This window comes from Lactuca serriola, chromosome 2 (genome assembly GCF_051521515.1).
Source record: "Lactuca serriola cultivar US96UC23 chromosome 2, Lser_US96UC23_V15, whole genome shotgun sequence".
Classification (NCBI taxonomy): Eukaryota; Viridiplantae; Streptophyta; class Magnoliopsida; order Asterales; family Asteraceae; genus Lactuca; species Lactuca serriola.
Window position 1 is genome coordinate 230,618,286 of NC_136409.1, and position 9,149 is coordinate 230,627,434.

The following is a 9,149-nucleotide window of genomic DNA, read 5'->3' on the forward strand; positions in this document are numbered from 1 at the left end:
CTAGTTTGTACACAAAATTGGTCCCCCGACTTAACTGTCGTTCAATTTTTGTTGTTAACCACCTGTCCTCCGCTAGTGACCCATAAGAGATCAACAACTTGGGGAAATCTTTCAGCTTCGAATCTACATAGTGTTCTGGGGAAGAAGCCATTAAAGATTCATTGTGAAGGAATGAAAAAAGAAAGGGCATTTACAGTGGAGAGAGAGAGAGAGAGAGAGAGAGAGAGAGAGATCTTTTATTTTTTTCATTATTAAAATAAATAAAAAGGTATTACTTTTTTAAAAAAATATATATTTTTAGGTGCAAAAATGGTCCTTTAGAAGTGAAAAGACAAATATACCCTCATGTGAGATGCACATGAAGAGGTTAACAGCAAAAACTTAATGACAGTTAAGTCAGTGGACCAATTTTGCATACAAACTATGTCAAAAGGACCATGAAACCAAAAAAGTCGAGGTTTGGACTGAAACCCCAAAAATATGCATACCACAGGGACCATTTTTGCAATTTTGTCTAATAATAATAATAATAATAATAATAATAATAATAATAATAATAATAAGGGTTTTGTTTGTAGAAAAGTCATAATATTTTTGTTTACAGAAAAACCCTAATATTTTTTGTTTACAGAAAAATCTCAATATTTTGGATTAGTTTATGAAATAGTCCCAAATTAATTTGGTACCGGTTTCAACCGGTCAAAAAGGGTCAAACTGCAAATTTTTGCCGGTTTTCGGGACTTTTTCGTTCAAAAAAAAATCTTGGGACTAAAGTGTAACTTTTCCCTAAATATTGGGACTTTTCTGAAGATTTCCCTAACTAAAATATTATTAGTTATATTATAACGTATACTTATTTAATTGATAACTATTTTCTTATTAGACACACAAGATATAAGAAGTAATTTAACTAAAATATTATTATTAGTTATATTATAGCCTACGATTATTGGTTGGTAACCTTAGATACAATTTTTAACTGTTTAGATCAAGCAATCATTTTGGGAGCTATTGGGAAGTGAGACATACATTTGCTGCTTAAGATGAGTTATCTCACTAAACTATGTATTACAATATATATCTATGTATGTTATAATATGTGATATACTAGAGTAGAGTCAAAAAGTATAGTTTATATGTGCTTAAATGTTATTGTACTTGAATTATTCCTTATTGTTAAGTGAGGGGTTGATGGCGGAACGACGAAAGGTCGGCAACCTATAGTCTCGTGTTGACGACGAAATGGCAGGCATGTCATAAGTCTAGATACACATTTTCTTGGTGGATCGGCGAAAGGTTGTGAGCCATTGATTGTATGTATGTATATGTATTGTGAAATATGGTATCTTAGGAAAACTCACTAAGCGTTGGTTTACAGTTGATGAATAACTATTTTTCAGGTTGTTCTTTGATCATGGAAAAGCTCCATCATGATTTTACTCACATTGAATAAATTAATAATGTTTTTAGACTTCCCGCTAAAATTCTTTTTTATGTTGAATAAATATATGACAATGATCTTTCAATAAAAATGGGATTTTGAGTGTATATATATATATATATATATATATATATATATATATATATATATATATCAAAGGTGCAAGATCGGAAAATAAATAAATAGGGGTGCATAATAGCAAAACCCATAGAAGGAACAAAAGTGTCAACCTCAACAAAATCTAGTGACCATTTATGCAAGGGAACTCTTGGAGCATGAAAATGCTCTACAAATTATGAGTGATAAGTTAAATTATTTTATTATGTTTTATTCTTTGTAAGGTATCTCTCTTTATAAATAGAGAGGGATGGTCATTTTATTTGTGTGCACCTAAAATGTAGTCTTTTGTTTTAGTTAGAGAGAAACTATCGGTTGGAACTTCTCCCACCGAAGTGTTCTTCAAAGTTTTAACCTCTCTTTCTATTAATATCATCAGATTGCTCATCTTAGCGTGCTCTTCATATTTTTGTTATCATTGAATCACAAGATCCTTTTATTTTGCACTTATTCGATCATGTTCAAATGAGTTCCTACAATTGGTATCAGAGTCGTACCTTGAAGATCTAAGCGATTATTTCAAGGTAACGACTCCTGATCGACTACGTTTTTCGATTTTCATACAAGAATTTTTGGGTTCGCAGCCGGAAATTTTTTTTATTGATGATTTTTCGACTTTTGAAGTGTTGATTCAAAGCTTTTTCAAGCTTTCAAGAATAAATGTTGTTGCTGTCATGTTCAATTTTCTACTGAAATCCGTTTTTACAAAGATTTTATCTTGCTGTTGAAGAAAAAGAAGAAGAAAGATCATATTTATTGTCTAGCACACTTGAAGATTCTGCGACAGGCATCATCATACTATGGAAATAGACAAAATATCTTGGGTATTATGGAGATTGGAGAAGATTTTTCATGAAGACATCATCATCTTATTCTTTTGAATACATTATCTTCACATGAGAAATCACCAAATCTATGATGTTCTTGTTGTTTCTTTGAAGCCAATTAATGCTTGGTAGATATCTTGAAGGACTTTAAAAATCATACGTCCTTTTACTCTTTTTTAATGAAAGAATACTCCACCACTTTCTTTACCCATGCTTTCCTAACAATTCTCATGTGACAAGCAACCTACACCCATACCTAATCCTTACTTTTTCTCTTTCTCTCTCGTACTTTATGTCACTTCTTCCTCTTCCCAACACCCCACCTTATCCTTACAGGCTTTAGAAATCATTTCCATGAATTAACACGAAGTTATACCCTTTCGGTATCAAATTTCATGAAAAAATGACATTTTTCGTTATCAACCCTCTCATCCTCAGTGCTCTGCACCGAAGACCTAAAGTCTGACAGAAGACATTGCCTTACCGAGAAGATAAGCAATACTAAAGTCTGTTGGACGCCCTTTCACGTTCAACCTCTACGACCCCTCTTAATCCGAGACACCGAAGACTTGTACTCCAGCCGGTCTCACTGCTCGCGTTTTCCTCGCATAACAGAGACCTGTTATTACTCTTTCGTGTTTCGTGTTTGTCCTCACCACACATGCCACCTACCCGCCTCCTCGCAACTCCATCTGCTCCTCGCAACTCTACTATGACATCTCTAATTTTATGGCCAGAAAAGACCGATTTGTTTATGCTTATTTAAAAATCAGAGTATCCTTTTTGAAAAATAGTATTGCAGAATTTGTTCCCAGAAAACACGATAAATATGTTATCAAAGCATTTATGAAGAAATATATGTTTATTTAAAAAATTGGGATGTCATTGTCAATACAGAAATATAAGCATAACGAAATATTATAAGCCTTATAATAATTAAACTAGTGGCCTAATACTCCTTGAATCTCTCAGCAGAATGTATCTTTCATATAGCCACCTATGATACAATAAACTAAGTGGGTCATGTTGGGAAACCTGGTGAGTACATAGGGTTTTCAACCCACAATAATATAATTATTATGTTTAATCATCGAACAATTAGCCCAATTTCCCATCCTCATTATCTTCTTTATTCTTAAGGATCTTCCCTAAGAATCATCTATTCTTCATTTGTTCATTCATAAGGAATGTCCTAAAGAATAAGTATGAAGTCCATTGTTTCCAGTGTTTATCTAACATACACTAAGTCCATAGCTACCAATGTTATTGATATGTGCATATCTATACACATAATTTTACATCATATCTTAATATTTCTAATTATTTTTATGCCCTTTATCAAACAAAAAGTACTTAATTTGTTATGTATTGTGTTGTAGGGGTAAAAGACATGCTTGGAGCGAAAAGGAAGCAGGAAGCTGGAGGGTGGAAGCTAGGAGTTTGAATGAAGACTTTAAAATGAAGAAAAAAATGCACTCTCCTTGTCGTGGTGACATTTCAACGACCTGGTGTTTTGAACTTTCCCGATTAACATAGACGACTTGTTGAATACGGGATAACCACGAAGACCACAACGTGGTGGCCTTACCACGCCGTGGTGGTCTATTTTCGGGAAAACTATAAATTCAAGCCATTCTCCTTCGAAATTGGAACTTTTTCTGGAAGCTAATTTCGATTATTGAAGGCCAAGGATCTGAATTGAAGCTTGGAATTGAAGAAGTTGAGTATAGCTTTGGGAATCGAGAGAATTAAGGCAATACCATCCTATTTACAATTTTCTACTTTATTTTAATTATGTTTACCACTATTAACTTCGTTTTTCTAAGTTTGTTTGCTGAAATCATGGGCTAAAACCCTATGAGTTTCGTTTAGTGTAGATTTGCTTGATTATTCATGGTATGATTTATGGTTAGGATTAGGTTTTATTGGTTATTTGTTACTTTCGCTTATTAAAGACCCTTCTATACTTATGAAAACTATTTTTTTTGTTTATTGTTGAGTTTGATTTAGATTGCATGCCCATAGTCTATATCTTGATTCACTATTTCCATTTTTCTTTTTATATTTCTTTTTTTTTCTCTGTCTCGTACGAAGCAATGGGAGGCAAGCTATGACGGCAGGATGTGACCTTGCCTTTCGCCCTGCTACCGCCGTTCTAAGTTCTTCTGACTAAACGAAGTTAAGACTAAAGTTTCGGAACTTAAGTTTGCAACTTTTTTCAGCAAAGCTTAGTAAAAATCCCTCCTTCGGCTACCTTGGATCAAGGGTAGAGATAGGAAGTAAGTCAAAGGTAGATCAACAAAAGTCTTAGTATGGGAAGCTTTTTTTATTGAACTTGAATCTTATGATATTTTTTGAATTGCAAAAATTGTAGGAATAGTGTTTTGACCAAAACCTAGGGTTAAATAGAAAGTGGATAAATAATTGCAGGGGCTAATATATGACGACCAATCATATATTGAATTGAATCAATAAACCAACTTGATCAATTTATTATACACCTAATTTAACTCGAACTGAATACTAGTAAGTTTGTTAGTTTGTCAGCCTGATCACCGAATGAATGAGCTTGTTTGCTAAAGGATTAAGTTAGTGAACATTAACTTGGTCATTTTAGGAATCGGTAACCAATAAAATATTAATACATTTCACTTCCATAAATCAACCATAATAGCAAGTAAATTGAAGCTAAACAAAAGTCTCTCAATTACCTTGGTTAAATCGTCCTTTGTGTGTACTTTGGTTTTACTTTTAATATTTACTTCATTAATTGATAGTTAGTTAGTTTGGTAAATTAAGTTTCTAGTTATGCAAAACCAAAGAAAACCATTTTTCTAAATTTATTAGTAATTTAGTTAGTAATAGATAAGAATTAGCTAATAATCTTGTTCCATGTGTTCGATACTTGTCTATTGTGCTACTATCTTCTACAAGGTACAATGCCTTAAGAAATAATTAGTTACATTAGTAGGATTAACTAGTGTATATTCATTTCGTCCCAAAATTATTCTCCATAGACAAAAAAAAAACACACAGATTAAGGAAAGCATTAATTACCACTAACTTTATACAATAAAATGACAATTTTGTCCTTACTTTGCATTTAATGTTCCATTAAATGCTTAGTTGGTTAAGTAATAATGAGGGGGTATTTTGGTAAAAATATTATTTATTTTTAGAAGTGGACTATTATTTTGGGACAAAACAAAATGGAAAGATGGACTATAATTTTGGGATGGAGGGAGTATAATTTTACCCATAAGTTATCTATTAGGCACAACTGCCAATGTTATCTATTAGGCACTAAGTTCATAGCTGTCAATGTTCATTTATAAGGCACTAGGTCCATAACTGCCAGGGTTTTAGATTACATCTGGTGAATACGTAGTTCAAAAACACCTACAGGTTGCGAGCCTGCTAGCGTTCCACTAGATTGTCTAGAATAGTCTATGGTCGTCATCTATACTCTATTAGATGACTGGATCAGCTTTAAAGTCAAGGTTCATATCATCTTTCACCTGTCATCATCTATATCATCTTTCATCATCATTCATCTACCCATCTTTACCCAATATTTATAGGTATAAAAATACATATACAGTTTAAATCACGTAAAACATGTATAACACAGATAATAAGCATATATAGCATGTATTAATATTAAATATTTCATATATATACGTGTAAGATGAAAGTAACTATGGACTGGCTTGTTAAAGTGACGACTTGAGATTTGGGCAGCGCTTCGCTTCTAGCAACAATCTTTTCCTTTGACGAAACCTAGTATTATTATCACTAAGTTTTAGTCTAATATTTATTGTGACTGATTATTACTCTATATTTATCATTAACTCAAAGTCTAATTTCATGATCTATCAAGTAAGGAACAACCAAGTATGATCATATCGGAGGTAGGGTCCGTTTGGTATACGAAGTATACTGTTTGGAAATTTCACTTTAAACACCTCACTAAATTACAGCCTAAACATCATCCTGTAAGTAGATCAATCAGTATAACGACTTGGAATCACTGATAAATCTTGTTTATAGGTTCATAATAACGATAATGAACTTAAATATAAGTTATACTTGAAGTATGGTAAGCATAACTCAATAACAAGGGGGTTTAGCGAGGAATCAGGCTCTGCACGAGCAGAACTTCTGAGCTGAAAGCTCTTCTTATCGGGGCCTTCTAGCACTCCTAGACTTGCTACTAACACCTAGGAGGTGCTAGGTAAAAGAATAGAGGCTTTGGGGGTGTTTGGGAAAGAGTTGTTTGAAGAGATATGAGAAAAAGAGTGAAAAACGCCTTCTATTTATAGGTTGCCAGCACCGAGTACGTAGGGCGTACGTGAAGGGTATGCTAGGCGTATTCAGTACGATGGGCGTACTGCATGTTACGTTGGATGTACTCATGTCAGGTGTCACCATCTCGTGTAAATCTGTGGGGAATAAGTAGTGGCTCCGATCGTGCCACGTGTCACTTGCTGGTTTAGTCCAAAAATTAATTATCTTCAAAAATTAGTAACTTTCGCATACAGGCTCCGTTTTTGACGTTCTTTACATCCACGCGTAGGAAGCGACGTGATCTACAACTTTCGTTTAGACTCTGTCGGCTAATTTTGATTTTTTTAAAGTTATATTTTAACAGACTTAGATAATTAAAATCCATTAAATATTCATAACTTTGTCATCCGACGTCAGTTTTCGACTGTCTTTATATCATTGAGCTCCTATTAACGAGATCTTCAATTCCTGTTTAGGTTGTGTCAGCTAAAAATCGACCGATCTAAAATTCGATTTCCGAGTTGTCAACTGCAACGCTAAAAAAATTCATAAATTCCTCACATGAAGTCAGATTTTGACGTTCTCTATGCACGATCTCGGTTTAATGTCTACTACGACTTTTGTTTAGGTCGCTAAGGCTAAAAAGTATTTCTTCAAAAATTTACTTTTTAGATACGCAGAGCCATGCTGGTTTAATCGCAAAACTTTAGTGGGTCCTAACTTCTTCGTTATAAATCAGATTTCAGTGTTCTTTATGTACGGAATCCTTGTGACATATAATATAACTTTGGTTAAGATTATTTATGCTAAATAATCTTCTATCAAAAAGTCATTTTTAACGCTTATTATCTCTAAATTGACTAGCCTGAATATGTTGGCATTATAGTTATCTCCCCCTTAGGATGATTACGTCCCGGAATCATCCACAAAACAGGGCTTGTATAATGACTCCATATGTTATCTTTTCATCGTAGGTAATAACCGTAACTCGTATGTCCTTTCAAATGAGTATCTAACTCTTGCATTTCTTGACTGCTGATGGTGCTCAATCTTGAACCCGCTCTCTATACTATGTTGGACTTTCAATTGTAACCTTCGAGTTACTAACTCGATCCTTATTGGAGAATCCTTCTCCTTCATGAACAGACTTATCTTAAGATAAGTTCTTTACTTCGATTATCGTAACAGACTGATGGGTCATGTTCTAATGATCTCTCATCGTATGATGCAATGCTTAGACTCAGGTCTTTTAGAGTCAAATTCCAAAATGGAACATACATTCCTTCATGTTCTAATGTGATATAATCATATTCTAGCATGTAGCAGTTCTAGCAACAATCATCTTACTTTAACAACGACCGTAATACTTCTATTGATCACTTAGATTATCTTTCACTTCAATCTTCCGGCTTAAGTCAGATGCTACATCGAACTTGGTTCTCTGAACCACGTAACATACTCATCTTAGTCGGACTTGATTTGATATGAATGCTAGGGTCGGAATAACAATCATTTTCTTAGTCATTACCGAAACGATGGTAACGAAAGACATGAACAAAACAGAATCAAGTACTAGTGCCTTGGTAACCTTGTGACTTTCCCTGATCCAAGTGTGAGTCTTGTGCTTCTAGTAGTATAAGACTCTACTACCTTTCACACCTACCTCATACTTGTCCCAAGTATTGTCTCGCAGTTCTCCAAGTCACCACAAAAGAAAAATCATATAGCAACTTAACACATCATATATCATAACCAAGGTTTATATTATTTCTTGAAATGATTACATATATGTTCAAGTTCACCCTACACTAGGCCTTTTATAATAAGATACACCACATGATACTACCTACATGGCTATTTTATATCTTGATCTTCAGATATATAGATCCTTACTCCTAGTCCTTTGCATTGTCACCTGCTTCATCAAGGATCATCTGGAATGCTCTTGCCTTTGGCTTTGGTGCATTCGGTCTTGTTGCTTCATTTTTCTTCGGGCAATCTTTTGACATATGCCCCTTGTCTCCACATCCATATCATACCTTATCATTAAACGTACAATCCTTGGAATAGTGACCGATCCTCCCACACTTATAACAAGTCACTTCTCCGTAGCATCTCCCATGGTGCTTCTTTTTGCACTTCTCACACCACTTTTCTTCATTGCTATCCCCATACATCTTGTTATTGGGGTCATACTTTGGGAACCTATTTTTTTGTCATATCTTGAAGACCCCTCAAACTTCCTCTTCTCCCCTACCTCAACTCTTTCCAGACCTTTTTCCCTAAGTTGGGTCTTTACATTCTTGGCTGATCTAACGGTTGTCTTCAAATTAGTTACCATTTTTACCATTGCACCAAAGTCCTCTAGCAATCCATTAGCAAACCTATCTATCTTGGAGATTTCATTAGGCACCAAGTAGGGTAATAGCTTCATCTTCTCGGTGAATGTGGTGCCATACTCATCGACACTCATCCCC

General features: G+C 34.3%; 1 long non-coding RNA gene across 1 annotated transcript; it reads left to right on the top strand.

Annotated features, from left to right (window-relative positions):
* The first annotated feature begins 1,847 nt into the window (after positions 1 to 1,847).
* On the top strand, positions 1,848 to 4,377 carry LOC145090863 (uncharacterized). The gene is made up of 2 exons (XR_013701793.1): positions 1,848 to 2,082; positions 3,765 to 4,377. It is a non-coding gene; the product is annotated as an uncharacterized LOC145090863 (long non-coding RNA).
* Positions 4,378 to 9,149: the final 4,772 nt, after the last annotated feature.